The sequence below is a fragment of the Neoarius graeffei genome, chromosome 20 (genome assembly GCF_027579695.1).
Source record: "Neoarius graeffei isolate fNeoGra1 chromosome 20, fNeoGra1.pri, whole genome shotgun sequence".
Classification (NCBI taxonomy): domain Eukaryota; kingdom Metazoa; phylum Chordata; class Actinopteri; order Siluriformes; family Ariidae; genus Neoarius; species Neoarius graeffei.
The window spans coordinates 11,521,211-11,544,254 of NC_083588.1; positions in this window are offsets into that span (position 1 = coordinate 11,521,211).

Genomic DNA, 23,044 nt, shown 5'->3' on the forward strand with positions numbered 1-23,044 from the left:
TTTGAGATTGATGGAAACAGTTTAAGTTTTTTTTTAGTCTCAGGTAGATTTTGGGCAGCTGATAAGCTTATTAAATTTAGTTGATAAGATTCGCTGTTTATGGAATTAGCTGATAAGCTTTTTGAAGTATCTTTTTTTGTCTGGCCTATCATGTAACATGTTGCTTTTATTTTATTTTACTGAGATACAAACATTGTGGGTGGCACGGTGGTGTAGTGGTTAGCGCTGTCGCCTCACAGCAAGAAGGTCCTGGGTTCGAGCCCCGGGGCCGGCGAGGGCCTTTCTGTGCGGAGTTTGCATGTTCTCCCCGTGTCCGTGTGGGTTTCCTCCGGGTGCTCCGGTTTCCCCCACAGTCCAAAGATATGCAGGTTAGGTTAACTGGTGACTCTATATTGACCGTAGGTGTGAGTGTGAATGGTTGTCTGTGTCTATGTGTCGGCCCTGTGATGACCTGGCGACTTGTCCAGGGTGTACCCCGCCTTTCGCCCGTAGTCAGCTGGGATAGGCTCCAGCTTGCCTGCGACCCTGTAGAAGGATAAAACGGCTAGAGATAATGAGATGAATGAGATGAGACAAACATTGTGTAAGATTTCTCTTTTTTTTTGGTGTAAAAGTAACATTTGAAAATCTAAAATGTTTTTTGACTCAGTAGTTACATTTTTGCACAAAATAGAAGCGATTTAAAAAAAAAAGAAAAGAAATTGATGAAACCTAACTGCGAATGGTCTGTGATTCCACTGAGTGATGTTATGCAATTAAATCTTGTTTTTTTTCCCCTTTCACAAAAGTGACTGAAAGCGAACATGGCACCGGATCACCACCATAAGCGTTGATGCTGTGATTTCGATTGCATGTCATGTGACTGAAATGCGGAAAATGTGTTTCAAATTCAATTTTGCGACATATTGAAATATCGCTTTGTCGAATCATCTGAAAAACCACCTCATCCAAGCATGCAAGTTGTTTTGGAATATTTGAGAGTTTTGTTTTATTTGTCCGAAAGCCATTGCTTGTTTCTGAGCTCTCAATTTCAAACTGCGCATTCAGCAGGTTAATGGAAACCAGTGTCATGATTCAGAAGTTATTAAATTCACATCGATGACTAAATTTGGAGTAAAAAAAAAATAGGTTGCCTAAGACTGTTGCATATACTGATAAACACATTCATGCACTCACTGGCCACTTTAGCAGGAACTTCTTGTTGATTTTAAGATTCCTGTTCTTCGCTGCACGAGTGGAACCCAGTGTGGTCTTCTGTTTTCTGTTGCATGCTGAGATGCTTTTCTGATCACCACGGTTGTAAAGAGTTGCTACGGTATGAGTTACTATATCCTTCCTGGCAACGCAAACCAATTTACCATTTTCCTCTGATCTCTCTTACCAAAAAGCGTTTGTTTCCACCCACAGAACTGTCACTCATGCAGCTCAGTGTTTGTTTGTCGCAACATTCTGTGTAAACTCTAGAGACTGTTGTGTGTGAAAATTCCAGTAGATCAGCAGTTTCTGAAATACTCAAACCAGTCCATCTGGCTCAAAGCAACACCCATGCCACAGTGAAAGAAAGTCACACTTTGAGATCACAATTTTTCCCATTCTGATGTTTGAACAGGGCAGCACGGTGGTGTAGTGGTTAGCGCTGTCGCCTCACAGCAAGAAGGTCCAGGTTCGAGGCCCGTGGCCGGCGAGGGCCTTTCTGTGTGGAGTTTGCATGTTCTCCCCGTGTCCACGTGGGTTTCCTCCAGGTGCTCCGGTTTCCCCCACAGTCCAAAGACATGCAGGTTAGGTTAACCGTTAACTGGTGACTCTAAATTGACCGTAGGTGTGAATGTGAGTGTGAATGGTTGTCTGTGTCTATGTGTCAGCCCTGTGATGACCTGGCGACTTGTCCAGGGTGTACCCCGCCTTTCGCCCGAAGTCAGCTGGGATAGGCTCCAGCTTGCCCACGACCCTGTAGAACAGGATAAAGCGGCTAGAGATAATGAGATGAGATGAGATGTTTGAACATTGTGAACATTAACTGAAGCTCTTGATTCGTATCTGCGTGATTCTATGCATCATGCTGCTGTCAAGGGATTGGCCGATTAGAGAACTGCAGAAAACAGCAGGTGGTTGGGTGTTCCAAATTAAGTGGCCAGTGAGTGTACATACATATTGAAAACAGTGCAATGACTCATACTCTCTCTCTCTCTCTCTCCCCGTAAAATTCTATGAGTTCTTGCCAGACAGTCTTGGGGGATTTGGAAATTTCACGGCCATCTTTTCTCACAGACAGGCCTGCTAACCACAGTTATAAATCACCATACATCAAGCATAATATCAGGAGTTTAGGATGGCTCTTGAATGTGTGCATGTGTGTACGTAAATAGTTCTTCTTGACCCCTTGTACTTGACCTCTAACCCCCACACACCCTCATGGACACCTCTGATTTATTCTGTTTTGTAAGAATTGCAGCTCTGGGTTTCGACCGGAATGTTCATACTCCTCTAAGACTTTGGTCATCATTTTTAATAAACTATTTTGACTTTATTAATCATTCATAAACCATTTTACACACTATAGAGGATTTCATTAAATGGCATACATTATTTATAAAAGGAATGATACACCCACCATTTTTATCCAATGGATTTAAATATTATATTAAATATTATGGTTACTCATACTTCACTTTCAAGAACTATATGGACTTTATTAATAATTCATCTTTACTTCTATTCGTTTCACATAAGACAGTCTCTCTCTCTCTCTCTCTCTCTCTCTCACACACACACACACACACACACACACACACACACACACACAGTTAAATTAGGAGTTATCCTATTTTTGTTGCTCTTGTTTTGGTTCACTCCAAAGCCAAGGCTTTGCATAAACAAATTAAATTTAAAAAAAAAAAAGTCCAGTCATTAAATAAATATACACTGACCATGATATGAGTAAAATGAATAACATTTAAAAAATACAAAAACTATTAAAATACTACTGATCAACTGATTAAAAAATGATAATGACAGAAAAAAAGAAATAAGTTTTAAAAAGTAATAAAAATAACCAGAATACCTGAAATAAGACAAATTGTCCATCCATCCATCATCCATAACCGCTTATCCTGTGCAGGGTCGCGGGCAAGCTGGAGCCTATCCCAGCTGACTATGGGCGAGAGGCGGGGTACACTCTGGACAAGTTGCCAGGACATCGCAGGGCTGACACATGGAGACAAACAACCATTCACGTTCACATTCACACCTACGGTCAATTTAGAGCCACCAATTAGCCGAAGCTGCATGTCTTTGGACTGTGGGGGAGACCGGAGTACCCGATGAAACCCACGCAGACATGGGGAGAACATGCAAACTCCACACAGAAAGGCCCCCGTCGGCCATTGGGCTTGAATCCAGAACGTTCTTGCTGTGAGGCGACAGTGCTAACCACTACACCATCAGGCTGCCCAACGCAAATTGTATAATTATGAAATTACAGGGGCGGCACGGTGGTGTAGTGGTTTGCGCTGCCGCCTCACAGCATGAAGGTCCGGGTTCGAGCCCCGTGGCCAGCGAGGGCCTTTCTGTGCGGAGTTTGCATGTTCTCCCCGTGTCCGCGTGGGTTTCCTCCGGGTGCTCCGGTTTCCCCCACAGTCCAAAGACATGCAGGTTAGGTTAACTGGTGACTCTAAATTGACTGTAGGTGTGAATGTGAGTGTGAATGGTTGTCTGTGTCTATGTGTCAGCCCTGTGATGACCTGGCGACTTGTCCAGGGTGTACCCCGCCTTTCACCCGTAGTCAGCTGGGATAGGCTCCAGCTTGCCTGTGACCCTGTAGAACAGGATAAAGCGGCTCGAGATAATAAGATGAGATGAAATTCCAGACTAAGAAAAGTAAATTTGACCAATTTTTTTAACCTTTACTTTCCTGTTGTAAAGTAAAAATTAAGATATTACACATTTAAATGAAATCCTCGAATTGAAAACCTGTTCCTTTTTGAGAAAGTACAGATGTCAACATTTTTGCAAAACACAAAGAATCTTTCTGCAGTGCAGGAGAAAGTTCTTCCCTGCTTGTTCACGTGAAGACTCAGGCTTTATATCTGACGTGACAACATCTTAATCCAAATTCCCTCCAGCTGCTGTGTCGAGCTATCGTGTTACTTTGTGTTTCTCCCCCCTGGTGATGAAGGGCACGTGCTCACTTTGTAGTGCTCCCTCTTTTATTTCCCTTCAGAATATTTCCTTTTGGCTGCCTTGTTATTCCTTCTTTCAAAACAACGCTCGTTTTATGTTTAATCTGTCCAGGGTGTTTCTGAAACAGTAGTTGGGTTCCTTGAAAGGCCAATTAGACATCAGATTCGCACGCACAGTGGTACAGCTAACCATTTCAAAGTGTGTGTGGTTTTCTAATCAGTTATGAAAACGACTTGAAAATTTGTGAAATGGATTTTTTTTTTCAAAACAAGGTTCCATCACTTTTCCCTGATATCAGCCCAGAATATGATTGCACTTACTTTCCTGTAAGCTATTATGCAGAAAAAAAAATCACGTTACATGCAAAAACAAAGACGAAAATAATGAATGATGCCACCAGACGCTGAGTATTTTCCTGTACAGTCACTGCGCATCCCAAAGTGTTTTAATGTTGTGTAATGTCATAAAAACAAGTTAGTTCCTTTTTATCACTTATGTTCCAGTAGCTATAAACAGTCGTTCATCTTGGTTTGCTTCTAATGAAGTTAATAAAACAGAAAAAAAAACCTCCCACACATACAAAGATTATTTTGTTACTTAGAAACCTGGAAGCACAACATCCTGAAGACTCTTCCGCAGCAGAAAATGCATTAACTGTTATTAAGTGCTGACACTGGAGTGTCCTTCGAGAAAAGTTAACTAAGCATCTACTTCCAGAAAACAATCACCATATAACGAGTATGTTTGTTAAATAGCAACATAATTTTCATGTGTTAGATAGATAGATAACTTTGTGGGCAGCATGGTGGTGTAGTGGTTAGCGCTGTCGCCTCACAGCAAGAAGGTCCGGGTTCAAGCCCCGTGGCCGGCGAGGGCCTTTCTGTGCGGAGTTTGCATGTTCTCCCCGTGTCCGCGTGGGTGTGCTCCGGTTTCCCCCACAGTCCAAAGACATGCAGGTTAGGTTAACTGGTGACTCTAAATTGACCGTAGGTGTGAATGTGAGTGTGAATGGTTGTCTGTGTCTATGTGTCAGCCCTGTGATGACCTGGCGACTTGTCCAGGGTGTACCCCGCCTTTCGCCCGTAGTCAGCTGGGATAGGCTCCAGCTTGCCTGCGACCCTGTAGAAGGATAAAGCGGCTAGAGATAATGAGATGAGATAACTTTGTCATTCAGAATGCACATTTGAACGAAATTTCGTTCCACTGCCTTACGTCAATATAACTGCTGCATATAACTACTGCACATAATTCAATAACCAAACATATCAAATTTTACAATTTGATGCTTTAAATAAAAAAACACCTTCAATAAAATACTAATTATGCTACATATATTAAATATATTGCACAAAAAAGGATTTAAAGCAGCAGGTAGGATATTGCACATATTCCAAATAGTGAGGTTTTTGTCCAGATATCTTATCTATAATCTTGTCCAGACTATCCTAGACCGCCCAGCCTGGCGATCCCAGCCACGTTCCGAGAGCCACCTGTGTGAGACCAAGCTGAAAACCAGAGACGCAGAGCAGAGACGCAGGCACCATATACGTAAGGGCTAAAAGGGTCCCCCATCGTTAATTTATGATGGGGGACCATATGTACGTATGTGTCCAGATATATCTAGTAGGGGTTTACTTAAAGTTCATGAATCTGATGGGGTGGCACGGTGGTGTAGTGGTTAGCACTGTTGCCTCACAGCAAGATGGTTCTGGGTTCGAGTCCAGTGGCCGACGGGGGCCTTTCTGTGTGGGTTTTGCATGTTCTCCCCATGTCTGCATGGGTTTCCTCCGGGTGCTCCGGTTTTCCCCACAGTCCAAAGACATGCAGGTTAGGTTAATTGGTGGCTCTAAATTGACCGTAGATGTGAGTGTGAATGGTTGTTTGTCTCTATGTGTCAGCCCTGTGATTATCTGGTGACTTGTCCAAGGTGTACCCCACTTCTTGCCCATAGTCAGCTGGGATAGGCTCCAGCTTGCCCGCAACCCTGCACAGGATAAGCGGTTATGGATAATGGATGGATGAGTCTGATGGCTTGGGGGAAGAAGCTGTTACAGAACCTGGTTGTTCTGCTCCAGATCCTGTGGAACCTCTTGCCAGAAGGCAGCAGGGAGAACAGTCTATGATGTGGATTTTTTTTTTTTTTTATAGTGTTCTGAGCCTTGGTCAGACAGCGTTTGACTGCATTTCTTGGATGGAAGGCAGAGACATCCCAATGATTTTTTTCTGCTGTACTCACCACTCTTTGCACAGTCTTCCAGTCTGAGGCTTTGCAGTCCCCAAACCAGACAGAGATGCAGCTGGTCAGTACACTCTCTATAGTGCTCCTATAGAAAATGGTGAGGATGGCAGAGGGAGGGATGCTCTTCTCATCCGGTGCAGAAAGTGCAGGCGCTTCTGTGCTCTCTTCACAAGAGAGGTGATGTTGAGGGACCAAGTCAGATTGTCCATGATCTGCACCCCCAGGAACTTGATGCTGCTGGCTAACTTCACTGTGGGGTCATTGATGAGAAGTAGTGTGTGACTGTGCCTATTTTTTCACTCTGTCCACACCTTTCGCTTTTAAATTGTGTCCAAGTGACCAACCCTAGAACCGCCCCAAAAGAAAATGGCAGCTCCTATTAACATCATTGTAAAAGGACTTTTCTTTGTTTGAACACAGACTTCTGATTGGCTGCCCAATGTGGGTTTCTCATTGTCTCAAGCATATCTTCCACAATCTTGAAAATAAAACAGTCCACAATGATCTCTTGTTTTTTCAACATTCAGGACCAGGTTGTTTCCATTGCACCAGTCCACCAGCTGTCTCACCTCCTCCCTGTAGGCCTGTTTGTTGTCATCTATTGACAGTGTTGGGAGTAACGTGTTACAAAAGTAACAAATTACTGTAACGCATTGCTTTTTGCAGTCACACGGTAATGTAAGGCATTACAGAAAAAAATTTGGTAATATTTTACTCGGTACAAATGTCAGTAATGCGCGTTACAATGCATTTTTAACCTGGAATGAAGTGGGTTTTTTTTTTCCTTCATACAAATTCGCCAAAATCACGCGAGATCAGCAGAGGTGAAACGTCCGTGCAAAATGTTTCACTTCCTTTTCCTTTAGGCTAGTCAGACAGGAGAGAGAGAGATGAGTGAACCTGCAGCTGATCTAACGTCGGAAAGCACATTCTCCAGATGGGCATACTCCCATTACTTTAAGTTTGTGAAAAATAAGGATGTGAAGAACATCGTAGTCAAATACACTTTGTGTGCTAAACCTAAAGAACTGTCCACTTCCCGAAATAGCACCAGTAATTTAACTAAGCATTTACAGAGGTGCCATAGTAACATGAAGTTAGCAAGGAAGCAAGCGGAGGATGAGAGTGGCGATAAAATCACAAAGCAGCCAAAATTAACGTTCTCCCGCTCTGAGATGCTCCTTCAGCCTCAAGAGGTTAGGAGACTTGTGGCGGAGTATGTTGTTGAAGATATGCTGACAGTTTTTGTCCTGTATAACTGAGTTTTTTTTTTTTCTGGTCGGAAGTCAGACTAAAGTGATTGAGCTGCCTTTCCGTTGAGGGCTAATATGCCTAAGCACTTCAATATCATTAAAAGCACTTTGATTTTATTTCTAATTCCGTTTTTCGAAATGTGACTGGGTAGCCTCATATAGCTAATAGTCATTGTCTAGCTGTGATTTAAAAGGCTTGTGGGTTTTTTTTCAGGCCAGTTTTATTGTAGGCTACGATTTGCCATAATATGTTCATTTTTGTTAAATTTCTGAAATGGAGTCATATCCCTTAGGGCTAATCTTTATTTATTTATTTTTTTAATGAAGCATAAACTATGCTTAATGCTGTAAACTTGAAAACAATAAAGGCATAGAAATGCTAATTTTGTATCCTGTCATATCTTTAGACGTTACAATACAATACAGTTCAATTAATGTTAATATGAATAGGCGTCAAGTTACGGTATTTCTATCACAATTTGCCAGACTTTCACCTTTTGTCTGTTCTTGCGATGATTGTTCCTTGTATTGTGCCATGAGCCATCACTGTAGCTATTATATTCTAGTGTTTTTAACCATAAGCCTAGCTCAGTCAGATACAGTGGTGCTTTAAAGTTTGTGAACCCTTTAGAATTTTCTATATTTCTGCATAAATATGACCTAAAACATCATCAGATTTTCACACAAGTCCTAAAAGTAGATAAAGAGAACCCAGTTAAACAAATGAGACAAAAATATTATACTTGGTCATTTATTTATTGAGGAAAATGATCCAACATTACATATCTGTGAGTGGCAAAAGTATGTGAACCTTTGCTTTCAGTATCTGGTGTGACCCTCTTGTGCAGCAATAACTGCAACTCAACGTTCCCGGTAACTGTCGATCAGTCCTGCACACCGGCTTGGAGGAATTTTAGCCCGTTCCTCCGTGCAGAACAGCTTCAACTCTGGGATGTTGATGGGTTTCCTCACATGAACTGCTCGCTTCAGGTCCTTCCACAACATTTCGATTGGATTAAGGTCAGGACTTTGACTTGGCCATTCCAAAACATTAACTTTATTCTTCTTTAACCATTCTTTGGTAGAATGACTTGTGTGCTTAGGGTCGTTGTCTTGCTGCATGACTCACCTTCTCTTGAGATTCAGTTCATGGACAGATGTCCTGACATTTTCCTTTATAATTCGCTGGTATAATTCAGAATTCATTGTTCCATCAATGATGGCAAGCCGTCCTGGCCCAGATGCAGCAAAACAGGCCCAAACCATGATACTACCACCACCATGTTTCACAGATGGGATAAGGTTCTTATGCTGGAATGCAGTGTTTTCCTTTCTCCAAATATAATGCTTCTCATTTAAACCAAAAATTTCTATTTTGATCTCATCCATCCACAAAACATTTTTCTAATAGCCTTCTGGCTTGTCCACATGATCTTTAGCAAACTGCAGATGAGCAGCAATGTTCTTTTGGAGAGCAGTGGCTTTCTCCTTGCAACCCTGCCATGCACACCATTGTTGTTCAGTGTTCTCCTGATGATGGACTCATGAACATTAACATTAGCCAATGTGAGAGAGGCCTTCAGTTGCTTAGAAGTTACCCTGGGGTCCTTTGTGACCTCGCCGACTATTACACACCTTGCTCTTGGAGTGATCTTTGTTGGTTGACCACTCCTGGGGAGGGTAACAGTGGTCTTTAATCTCCTCCATTTGTACACAATCTGTCTAACTGTGGATTGGTGGAGTCCAAACTCTTTAGAGATGATTTTGTAACCTTTTCCAGCCTGATGAGCATCAACAACGCTTTTTCTGAGGTCCTCAGAAATCTCCTTTGTTCATGCCATGATACACTTCCACAAACATGTGTTGTGAGGATCAGACTTTGATAGATCCCTGTTCTTTAAATACAACAGGGTGCCCACTCACACCTGATTATCATCCCATTGATTGAAAACACCAGACTCTAATTTCACCTTAAAATTAACTGCTAATCCTAGAGGTTCACATACTTTTGCCACTCACAGATATGTAATATTGGATCATTTTCCTCAATAAATAAATGACCAAGTATAATATTTTTGTCTCATTTGTTTAACTGGGTTCTCTTTATCTACTTTTAGGACTTGTGTGAAAATCTGATGATGTTTTGGGTCATATTTATGCAGAAATATAGAAAATTCTAAAGGGTTCACAAACTTTCAAGCACCATTGTACCACATCACCTTCCACTGGATGTGTGATGAGCTAATTGAGTGTCTTGAGCTACATTTAGATTGCCAAATCCATACTTCCAGTTATTTTGGTGAGAGTAACTTAAAAGTAATGCAATAGTAGTGTAATGCCTTACATTTTAAATACAGTAATATTGTAATGTAACTAATTACTTTAAAATGACAGTAACAAGTAATAAATAATGCAAAACAGTTTTGAAGCAACTTGCCCAGCACTGTCTATTGATGACAAAATGCGATCAAAAAAAGTTCCAAGACTGTTCCTGTTGTGAACAAACAGAGCATGGAAAGTCCAAACATCAAATTCTGTGTCAAACTCCAGAAATCAATAATGGAGACCCTAGAAATGCTTGAACAAGCCTACGGCAATGAAGCAGTGAGCCGAGCGAAGTGTTTTGAGTGGAATTGTTTGGACATTTTTAAGGGCTGTGCTCTTGAAGCATTTCAAGGGTCTCAGAGTTTGACACAGAATTTGATGTTTGCTCTCTTATCAAGTTTGAGGTCCAAAGTAAAATTGCAAATGCGCACATGCACATTGTCACAAAAACCTGCATTACGCAGGTCCTGATGTTGACAGCATGACTTCACATGGCATCCTGACTCATGAAAGTTACTGGTCCCTCCTGCTGCACGTGCACAACCATGCTGCACTCTGTTCGTTCACAACAGGAACAGTCTCAGAACTTTTTGATCTCACATCATATTCAAGTTTATATGTCGAATTTCTACCATAGAAGTCCCTGTAAATGAGTTGTTCCCATGGAAACAATGTGTCAGGCAGAAGGTGCAAGTTAAAATGCTTTATTTTAGAAATGGCACACAAATCCAAAATGCAAGGCAAGGTCGTAAATATGATAACAGGCAAGATAACAGACTGATGTCAGAAGGACTCGAATCAGGAAACAAGAAATAAAGCAAAGAAAAAAAACTAGAAATGCAATAACAATGAAAAGGTTCGGTATGTTGGGAGAACAAGCTATGCTGAGCAGTACTTTATGTTGAGTGAGTGTCATATAATGTGTTTGTGTGATCCAAGTCCAGGTGTGCATGAGTAGTGTGTTGGGAGTCTGTGGTGGCCATGTTTGTAGGACATGATGCTTCTTGGGGGTTGTATTAAAACACTGATTTCAGCGTCAACCGGACACAACATATTAGAACAAACTCATTCATCTCATCTCATCTCATTATCTCTAGCCACTTTATCCTTCTACAGGGTCGCAGGCAAGCTGGAGCTTATCCCAGCTGACTACGGGCGAAAGGCGGGGTACACCCTGGACAAGTCGCCAGGTCATCACAGGGCTGACACATAGACACAGACAACCATTCACACTCACGGTCAATTTAGAGTCACCAGTTAACCTAACCTGCATGTCTTTGGACTGTGGGGGAAACCGGAGCACCCGGAGGAAACCCACGCGGACACAGGGAGAACATGCAAACTCCGCACAGAAAGGCCCTCGCCGGCCACGGGGCTCGAACCCAGGACCTTCTTGCTGTGAGGCGACAGGGCTAACCACTACACCACCGTGCCGCCAAGCTCATTCATTTCAATCTGAAATTTAAACTACCATGTCAGAGCTGCTGTTATAGAAAATTAATTAACACTTTCTGACCAATCAGAATTGAGAATTCAACAGCACTATGGTAGAGTTTTGTACAATTTATTGATCGTAAAATGTAATCAATCCATCAAAATTTATCACATTGTCTAAGTTTGAGTGTACTATTTGGAAACTTGGGAGGGTGTGAAGAGATCGTCATGCACTAAAAATGCTATCAGGTTGGATGCTTACTTGTGAATTTGTATATTGTTCCAAACCTGGAATGAAACTTGTCACAGGAGATGCCAGGAAAATTGTGTAAAATCAAAGATACAAGAAAAATTTACAGTCCTTTCAGAGGAAAATGTCAACAAAACCCCATCATCTCTGAGTGGTTTTACTTGAGGCCTGAGGTTAATCCTACCGTGGCACTAAATATCCAAACATGTACCACTAAAACGATTTATTATGTTTTTCTAACAGGATACTTTCTGACCCAACAATAAACCATGGTTATTGCAAATAAGATGGCTAAAGATTGCACTGTTGGATTTTAAAATAGTTTTTTTTTTTTCTCAGCAATTTGTGGCATGTAGTTTTACTTGTACTACTTATAGTTAAATCACAGACTATTATGGTTTTCAAATATAAATATACATTAAAAGGTAGGTTGGCTTGCCAAAAAACGAAAAAAGCACAAAGAAATTTCTTACAAGTCAATAACTCAGACTCAGTTCATTCATTTTCAGGAATTGCTTTATCCTGGTCAGGGTCGCAATAGATCCGGAGCCTATCCCGGCAACACCAGGTGCGAGATGGGAATACACTCTAGTTGGCATGCCAGTCTATTACAGAGCACTGAATACACACAGTCACATTTACATCTCTGAGCACTTTAGGTGAGCCAGTCCACCCAAGACGTGGAAGGAAAACAGAGGTCCCATGGACACAAGGAGAACATGCGACACAAGCTCAGCAAGGTCTACTTAATCACTGTATCAGGCAAAGAGATAAAGGGACAATAAGAAGGTACGATAAATATAAATGTATTTCTGTCTGTATTCTGTATCCATCAATCCATATTTGGATACAATTTGGATGTCAAAAATTGTGGTGCCAGTTTTACGACAAAAGGTATTTACAGTGGTGCTTGAAAGTTTGTGAACCCTTTAGAATTTTCTATATTTCTGCATAAATATGACCTAAAACATCATCAGATTTTCACACAACTCCTAAAAGTAGATAAAGAGAACCCAGTTAAACAAATGAGACAAAAATTTTATACTTGGTCATTTATTTATTGAGGAAAATGATCCAATATTACATATCTGTGAGTGGCAAAAGTATGTGAACCTTTGCTTTCAGTATCTGGTGTGACCCCCTTGTGCAGCAATAACTGCAGCTAAACGTTTCCGGTAACTGTTGATCAGTCCTGCACACCGACTTGGAGGAATTTTAGCCCATTCCTCCGTACAGAACAGCTTCAACTCTGGGAAGTTGGTGGGTTTCCTCACTTGAACTGCTCGCTTCAGGTTCTTCCACAACATTTCGACTGGATTAAGGTCAGGACTTTGACTTGGCCATTCCAAAACATTATTCTTCTTTAACCATTCTTTGGTAGAATGACTTGTGTGCTTAGGGTCGTTGTCTTGCTGCATGACCCACCTTCTCTTGATATTTAGTTCATGGACAGATGCCCTGACATTTTCCTTTAGAATTCGCTGGTATAATTCAGAATTCATTGCTCCATCAATGACGGCAAGCCGTCCTGACCCAGATGCAGTAAAACAGGCCCAAACCATGATACTACCACCACCATGTTTCACAGATGGGATAAGGTTCTTATGCTGGAGTGCAGTGTTTTCCTTTCTCCAAACAAAATGCTTCTCATTTAAACTAGAAAGTTCTATTTTGGTCTCATCCATCCACAAAACATTATTCCAATAACCTTCTGGCTTGTCCACATGATCTTTGACAAACTGCAGATGAGAAGCACTGTTCTTTTTGGAGAGCAGTGGCTTTATCCTTACAACTCTGCCATTCACACCATTGTTGTTCAGTGTTCTCCTGATGATGGACTCATGAACATTAACATTAGCCAATGTGAGAGAGGCCTTCAGTTGCTTAGAAGTTACCCTGGGGTCCTTTGTGACCTCGCCGACTATTACACGCCGTGCTCTTGGAGTGATCTTTGTTGGTCGACCACTCCTAGGGAGGGTAAAAATGGTCTTGAATTTCCTCCATTTGTACACAATCTGTCTGACTGTGGCTTGATGGAGTCCAAACTCTTTAGAGATGGTTTTGTAACCTTTTCCAGCCTGATAAGCATCAACAATAATTTTTTTGAGCTCCTCAGAAATCTCCTTTGTTCGTGCCATGATACACTTCCACAAACATGTGTTGTGAAGATCAGACTTTGATAGATCCCTGTTCTTTAAATAAAACAGGGAGCCCACTCACACCTGATTTCAATCAATGGGATGACAAACACCTGACTCTAATTTTACCTTCAAATTAACTGCTAATCCTAGAGGTTCACATACTTTTGCCACTCACAGATATGTAATATTGGATCATTTTCCTCAATAAATAAATGACCAAATATAATATTTTTGTCTCATTTGTTTAACTGGGTTCTCTTTATCCACTTTTAGGACTTGTGTGAAAATCTGATGATGTTTTAGGTCATATTTATGCAGAAATGTAGAAAATTCTAAAGGGTTCACAAACTTTCAAGCAGCACTGTAGATACTTTAAGACCCAAACAGTGGTTAGTACTGTCGCAGCACAGCAAGAAGGTTCCAGGTTCGAACCTCACAGCTGACGGGGGACTTTCTGTGTGGACGTTCTCCCCGCGTCTGCAAGGGTTTCCTCCGAGTGCTCCGGTTTCTTCCCACAGTAAAAATACACCAATACTAACTCTGGACACCCTCAGCACTGACCAGCTGAGTGGATTAGGGATTTAATCTGAGTAATTTATAAATGACAAGTTTAATATTTTTGCTTTTGATGGCAGGGGAGCACAGGAAATTGGTAGCAATATGTAATAATATTTTTACCTAAATTACATATTGAGGATAAGAACAAAACTTCGTTAGGTTGACGTGGGGCGGCCTTGGGCTGAGGTGCCCTTGAGCAAGGTACCTACAGTAACCCCTGACTGCTCCCCGGGCGCTCTGGTGTGGCTGCCCACTGCTCTGGGTGTGTGCGTGTGTTCACTGCTTCAGATGGGTTAAATGCAGAGGATGAATTTCACTGTGCTTGAAGTGTGCATGTGACGAATAAAGGTTTTCTTCTTCTTCTATCTTGACATTAACTTTTACACCTACGGTCATGTGAAAATTAAAGTACATCTCATGGAAATTGTAGACTTTTCTTGACATATTTAAACAAGGAAACATTTCATCCTTTAGATACAGTGCCTATAAATCAATATGATGAACAAAACAGCAATGAAAATTAGCTCTTTCAATCATTTAGTCAACAAAAATATCCATAGATGTAATATTCTTCTGTAGAGGAACCAAGTACATCCTTGGCTTTCAAAGCTAGTACTGCCCCCTTTAACAGAAATAACTTCTTGGAGATGTTTTGCAAAAAAAAATTTTTTTCCAAAATTGAAATTTTTGACCACTCTTCCATGGAAAATTTCTTTGAGGGTTTTATCACATGTACTACCCTTTTCAAATCTCCCCACAACATTTCAATGGGGTTCAAATCTGGGCTTTGACTTGGCCATTCCATCACCCTCCATTTCTTCTTTTTAATCCATTCCTTGTTGGATTTACTCGTGTGCTTAGGATCATTATCTTGTTGAAAGCTCCACCTCTGGTTCAACTTCAACTTTTGAACAGATGGCCTCACATTATCTTCAAACACTCTTTGATACAATGAAGAATTTAAAGATGAATCAATGAAAACAAGTTTCCCAGTCCCTGAGGCAGCGAAGCAACCCCAAACCATAACATTTCCACCACCGTACTTCACAGCTGGCATGATGTTCTTCTCCTGAAAAGCAGTCTTTGGCCTGCACTACAGATTTGATTCATCTGTCCAGAAGACATGATTCCAAAAGTTCTGGTCTTTGCCTGTACTGTATGTTCACTGATAAACTGCTTTAATGCTCCTTTTGGACAGCAAAGGCTTTTTCCTTGCATGCCTCTCATGCCGGTCAATTTTGTCCAATATCTTTCTGATTGTAGATGTTTGCACTTTCACACCAACTGTTGCAAGAGTTACCTTCAGATCCAGTAATGAAATTTTGGGGTTCATGGAGACTTCTTTTTGCATCAAACGGTCTGCTCTTGGGCTGAATTTGCTGGGGCTGCCAGTCCTGGACAAATTGCTGGTTGTTTGAAATCTATGCCACTTGTAGATGGTTTTCCTGAGAGTGGAACTATTTATTTCTAATAATTTAAAGCTCTTTTTAAATTTCTTGCCAGATTCATAGGCATCCAAAACCTTTATTTCTGAAGTCCTGAGAGCTCTTTAGATCTTGGCATGATGACACCAAACACTTCAATAGCAAAGAGAACGCCAGACCCTCGATGTCAGGTTTAAATAAGATAGGTTCCACCTGCACCTCCACCTGCAGGAGGTTCTCATCAATGGCACTGAATCTGGAACAGCTGATTCTCATTTTATGGGACTTGAAAGTGTGATAAATGTAAGGGTGTACTTAGATTTTCCTGTGTGTCTTTAATTTTTTGACTGAATTTTTAAAATTTAAATTATGAAAATGACTACAAAATGTTAATTCTGTGTGTCGTTTGTTTGAGTATATTACCTTTATCTGTAGGCACCGTATCAAAGAGAGGGGAATGTGTGCATGTTTAAATATGTTGAGAGAAGTCTACTATTTCCATGGGATCTACTTATTTTTCCACATGACTATAACACTATCTTTGATCCCAAAACCTAGCTCAAGCTAACAGCAAAATCTGGTTCCAAGTTTAATCCCTAAACCTTCACCCTAAGCCTTCACTTTAATATGTAAATCTAGTCTGAGGTTTAACACTAAAACATAGCCTAAGCTTCAATACCTACATTTAGCCTTAGTTTTAATACCTAAACCTAGAACTAAAACAGGACTTTAAGTTTAATTCCTAAACCTAGCCCTAACTTTCATCTTTGGGACCCAACCTTTGGTTTAATACTTAGAATTTTCCCTAACTTCAATACCTCCACCCAATGCTAACTTTAATATCTCAACCTTTCTCTAACTTTAATACCTAAACCTTAAATTAACTTTTATGTCTAAAACTATGTTTAACTTTAATGCCTAAATCTCACCCTAACATCAATATCTAAACCTACTTTAAATTTAATCGATAAACCTCACCCTAACTTTCATATCTAAACCAACCTTTAATTTTAATGCATAAAACTCACCCTCAGTTTAATATCGAAACTTACCTTAAACTTTAATACATAAACCTAGTCCTAACTTTAATGTCGAAACCTACCTCTAACTTTAAAACATAAACCTGGTCCTAACTTTAATATCTAAACCAACCTTTAATCTCTAAACCTCACCCTAACTTTAATATCTCAACCTACATTTAACTTTATTGCCTAAAACTCACCCTCGGTTTCATATTGAAACCTATCTTAAACTTTAATACATAAACATAGTCCTAACTTTAATGTCTAAACCTCACCCTGACATTAATATCTAAACCTACCTTTAACTTTTATACATAAACCTAGTCCTAACTTTAATGTCTAAACCTTCCTTTAACTTTCATCCATAAAACTAGCCTAAAGTGTAATATCTAAACCTACCTTTCACTTTATTGTCGAAACCTCACCCAAACATGAATATCTAAACCTACCTTTAACTTTAAAACATAAACCTGGTCCTAACTTTAATATCTAAACCAACCTTTAATGTCTAAACCTCACCCAAATATTAATATCTAAACCTACCTTTAAATTTAATACATGAAACCTCGCTCTTGCTTACATCTCTAAACCTACCTCTAAAGTTAATACCTCAACCTCGCTCTAAAATGTATCACTGGAACCTCTAAGTTTAAAACCTAAACATCTCCCTAACTTTAATAACTAACCACAGCCCAAAGTTTAAGACCTAAATCTATCCCTAACTATCCCTAGCTTTTAAATCTATCCAGTTCAATATCTAAACCTAGCCCTAAATTTAATATCTAAATATGAAATTTTGTAAAATTAGTTTGGTAAAATAAAATTGAGTAAAATAGAAATTGAGTTAAAATTCGTAAAGCCTTAATTTTCATACCTAAACCTAGCCTAAATTAAATTTAGTGAAATAAAATTTAGTAAAATTAGAAATTACAAGTTAAAATTAGTAAAGCCTTAATTTTCATACCTAAACCAAGCCTAACTTGCACTTTAAACACTTGTAGCTTGTCCTATCATTACCTCGAATCACAAAATTTAAGTTCAGATGTGTCCTTTTCAAAGTAAATATGTATGACAAATATTTATTAAGTTATTTTAACAGCACTCACATTTCAAGATGCATTTCCCACAGTAAAATGTGCACATTTACAACAGTTAAAAAAAAAGCATTTCCTGACAAACGCGACTTATGAGTCACATGATAGTAAAAAGCGATATTAAATAGTTGAAAGGGTACAGACAATACAGAAGATCCAAGTGAGAGTCAATGTTGAGCTATTACTTTCTCATAAAGACACAGCTAACCATTTTAACAGATGTATGACCTCATGACCTGATTGAGAGACATGACAGCATGATTGGTTATTATAAATTTAGACTGAAGCAAGTTCTCGTTGGACTGTCATTGGGTTTTATTATGGAAGAAGTAAACATCCAGTAAGAGGCGTATTAGGGATGGACAGATCTGTATTTTATGCCTCAGTGGTACGCAGAACAAAAAAATGAATCTCATTTCTGATAAGTGTATTTTATTTACAGCTATCTGTAGAATTTATGATATCCTTTATAGCAATAAGCAAAAAATAAATATATAGCTAACAAATGAATAACATATGGAGTGAACTATATTTCCTGGAGAGGCTGCATAGTTTTAACACAACAGTTTTTCAAAGACAAAATATTTTCATAAGCATTGGTGTCAAAACTGAAAAATTTACATTTAGAAAAGCCTGCTTCATGGAATATTTAAAATATAAGGTTGTAGAGAAATCTTGTATCTCGGTAGGCACATGCCATGCCTTTTAAAATCTTAGGTTTAATTAGAAAACAATTAAAACCCTAAGTTTTTATTTTGATATAAATTTTATAGGTGGCACGGTGGTGTAGTGGTTAGCGCTGTCACCTCACAGCAAGAAGGTCCGGGTTCGAGCCCCATGGCCAGTGAGGGCCTTTCTGTGCGGAGTCTGCATGTTCTCCCCGTGTCCGCGTGGGTTTCCTCCGGGTGCTCCGGTTTCCCCCACAGTCCAAAGACATGCAGGTTAGGTTAACTGGTGACTAAATTGACCGTAGGTGTGAATGTGAGTGTGAATGGTTGTCTGTGTCTATGTGTCAGCCCTGTGATGACCTGGCGACTTGTCCAGGGTGTGCCCCGCCTTTCGCCCGTAGTCAGCTGGGATAGGCTCCAGCTTGCCTGCGACCCTGTAGAACAGGATAAAGCGGCTCGAGATAATGAGATGAGATAAATTTTATATTGTGTATACTTTTTTTCATTTATTTTGATGTCGCATGTTTGAAATCAGCACCTTGTTTAAGTCTTAACTTCCTGGGAGATGTAAGTAACGAAAATGCACAGACTGGTGTAAAGCAAAATGGTACAGTAAGATCCAAGGCATAGGCTGATTTTTTTCTAGCCCAGACTATAGATTCATGCTGTCTATCAGTGACAATCATGTCAGGCGATTCCACAGAATCAAACGCTCCCTAGATTTTGTCTCTATTTGGCTTTGCTGACGCACGCGATCAACCTTGACATGAGACAGTCACATGAGGTGGACTGTTTACGCTACCATTTCTTTTCCTTGCAAAATGTCTAAATAAGTAAAAGTAGACAGACTAAACATGCATTGTCCAATCAAAGTAGAAATAACCCAAAAATGACAAACAACAGAACAGAAAGTTTATTTTTTTGGTTCAAAGAAAAGGGTCACAGCTTTTCTGTTCGCATATTTGGTATTCAGTAGATAAACACAGCATGGACGGTATTATAGATTTGAAACACTTAAGTAAATTCAAATCAAGAATTCCCCATTAATGGAGACATGCCATACACTTTTCAATTATTTTATATTATCTTGAGAGATGCTTTTGTAAAGTTTGGAAGATCCAGATGCTTGTGTACATCTGAAACAAATATTCCCAAAACTAAAGCTCTGGAACAAATTAAGAGGCCACTGCAAAATTATCAGTTTCTCTGGTTTTACTATTTATAGGTATATGTTTGAGGAACATGAACATTTTTGTTTTATTCCATAAACTACTGACATTTCTCCCAAATTCCACATAAAATATTGTCTCTTCGAGCATTTAATTGCAGAAAATGAATAAATGAATGAACCCTTTATTGTCACTGTTACCAGTGAAATTGACCATCAACCTGTCCTTACAGAGGGGGAACAGGACAGGAAGACAGGGATAAAAGAAAAAGAAACACAGTAGTAACATGAGGAAAGATAAGGAAAAAAAGAACACCCCCCCCCCCCCCCCCCACTATGCTCCTATCAGAACAGTGTGGGAGCATTTAAAAACCTCCGCGCAAGCACACAATAACACAAGTACACTTTAAAACATGGGACTTGAGGGGGGGAAAGGGGGAAGGAGGGGGCAATCAGGGGTGGGGGGGAAGGGGTAAGGGGGTAGGAGGAGAGGGGAGGAGGTAGAGGTAACCCAGCGCAAGCAAGCAGCCGTCCGCTCCTGCAGCCATGCAAGCGGCGCTGGTCACGCACCCACTTGTCACACTGGGGGTGAAAAACGGCGACTGCAGAAAATTGGGGAAGGAATGCGAAGAATGCGAGAGTGTCTCCCAGCAGTGACCGTCTGGGGGAAATGTTGCCCCAGCAACGGCCTTGATCGAGGCTGGTGCTGTTCAAGGAGCCGAATGTCAATAAGATAGAGATTGTTTGGTCTTTCGAACAGACGCAGTCTTTACACGTCCACACCACTCGTCCATCTCTGTCCATTTCGTCCATATCTGTCCATTTCTGTTCAATTCAATTCCATTTGGTCTCCAAAATACTTATTCCTTGCAAAGCCGAAAGCGTCTCCGAGACGACAACCATGTTGTGGTTCAAGTTCTGCCACAGTCTGAGTGCCAACAGCTTTGCCCACCGCTCAATCATATCGGGCAGCTTTGTGGGGCTTTGAACAGTTGTCACCGTTGTCTGATTTCCTCGATATACCAGGGCAATGCCTTATCCAATCAGCAAAAGTCTGGTAATCATGGTTCTGAATAGGTAGATATCTCCAATGCCCTCCACAGATGTTCCGGCAGGACAGGTGGGTTCCCCAGAAACTGTGTCAATTTCGTTAGTTTCGACCAGTTTATCAAATCCATGCTTTTTTAGTTTAGAAATTCAATGCGGAGAGAGTCTCTCAAAAAAAAAAGTATAGGCAGACGAGACGAAACAAAGAGCACAAGCAGGAAAAGAGGAGAGGAGAGCAGAGAAATGCGACCGCCTTCCGTGAGAGCACGGAGAAAAAAAAATGATCACTGGTCAAAATAACAAAAAAGATTAAATGTTTTCAGACCTTGAATAATTCAATTTTAAACACCACAATACCAATGTTTGAACTTGGGATGAGTTCAGAAATCAATATCTGGTGGAATGACCCTGACATTTAATCACAGCTTTCAGGCATCTTGCCATGCTCTCCATCAGTCTGTCACATTGCTCTTGGGTGATTTTATGCCACCCCTGGTGCAAAAATTCAATCAGCTCAGCTTTATTTGATGGATTGTGACCATCCATCTTCCTCTTGATCACATTCCAGAGGTTTTCAGTGGGGTTCAGGTCTGGAGATTGGGCTGGTCATGACAGGGTCTTGATCTTGTGGTCTTCCATCCACACCTTAATTGACCTGGCTGTGAGGCATGGAGCATTGTCCTGCGAGAAAACTCAATCCTCAGAGTTAGGGAACATTGTGAGAGCAGAAGGAAGCAAGTTTTCTTCCAGGGTAACCTTGTACATAGCTTGAGTCATGTGTCCTTCACAAACCAAAAATCTGCCCCATTCCAGCCTTGCTGAAGCACCCCCAGATCATCACCAATCCTCCACCAAGTTTCACAATGAGTGCGATACACTGCAGCTTGTAGGCCTCTCTGGGTCTCTGTCAAACCATTCAACGACCAGGTGATGGGAAAAGCTGAAAATTGGACTCATCGGAGAAGACGACCTTAATCCAGTCCTCTAGAGCCCAATTCTTCTGGTCTTTAGCAAATCTCAGCCTGATGCTTCTTTGATTCTCACTGATGAATTTTTTTTTTTCTAGTTTGCATGACTTCAACCCCATCTGGCAGAGCTTGTTTCAAACCGTCCTTGCAATGCACTTAACCCCAGCTGCCATTTGCCATTCTTTTTGTAGGTCACTTGATGTCATCCAATGGTTGTTGAGTGACATTCAAAGGAGTTGATGATCATCCCAGTCAGTGGAGAGTCATTTTCACCCTATGCCAGTCTGTCACACTGTTGTCCCCAGTGTCTGCTGTTTGACCCTGCTCTTATGAACTGCTGTCTTTGAAATTTTGAGGACGGAAGCAACCTGACGCTCACTGCATCCCTCTGCCAGCAAAGCCAGAATTGAACCCTTCTTTTTCTCACTCAGAACTTTTCTTTTTAACTCTTTTGATATGATAAATAGATATTTTTGTATTCCAGTTGAATTTAGGATACTATTAATACTGTTTTTCCATCCAAACTGGGCCTATTGCAAGAGGATAGTGATGACCACAGCAGTGGTTTTTATACTTTTCCTCATTAAATAAAATTTGGTTCAGGTGATCACTGAAATCAGGACCTCCTTTAGTAAAATGAGGTGTGCTTGTGTTGGAATTCCAGCATAGACACTGGAATGAAATGGCTGCCATACATACAGATGCTGATTGAAGTGGTCTCTTAATTTTTTCCCCAGAGCTCGCTATACATATGGCGGCATCGTGGTGTAGTGGTTAGCATTGTCGCCTCACAGCAAGAAGGTTCTGGGTTCGAGTCCAGTGACCTCTGGGGACCTTTCTGTGTGGAGTTTGCATGTTCTCCCTGTGTCTGCGTGGGTTTCCTCTGGGTGCTCCAGTTTCCCTCACAGTCCAAAGACATGTATCAATAACCAATACAGCCTTTAACATTTGATTTTTTGGAAATTTTGAATGTTTTGGGTGCAGTTTGCAGACTGGCAGTTGACTTCAACAGAGTTGACACAGCTCCATCTTCTCTATTCAGATTGCTATGGGTGGTCATATGTTAATGAGGGGTGGTACCATACAAATGAGAGGAGATTCTATGTAAGAAGTATGCACTTTTCGAAAGAATTGGCCTGTTCTCTCTGCCCATTTTCTTTCTTTGGCCAATACAGACCAGGAAGGTGACAGTCCACTTTGAAAGGTGCAGTACATCCCCAAATCGCACTGACATGTCTTATTTCCAAAACAACAAGAAAAAAAAACAGTTTTCC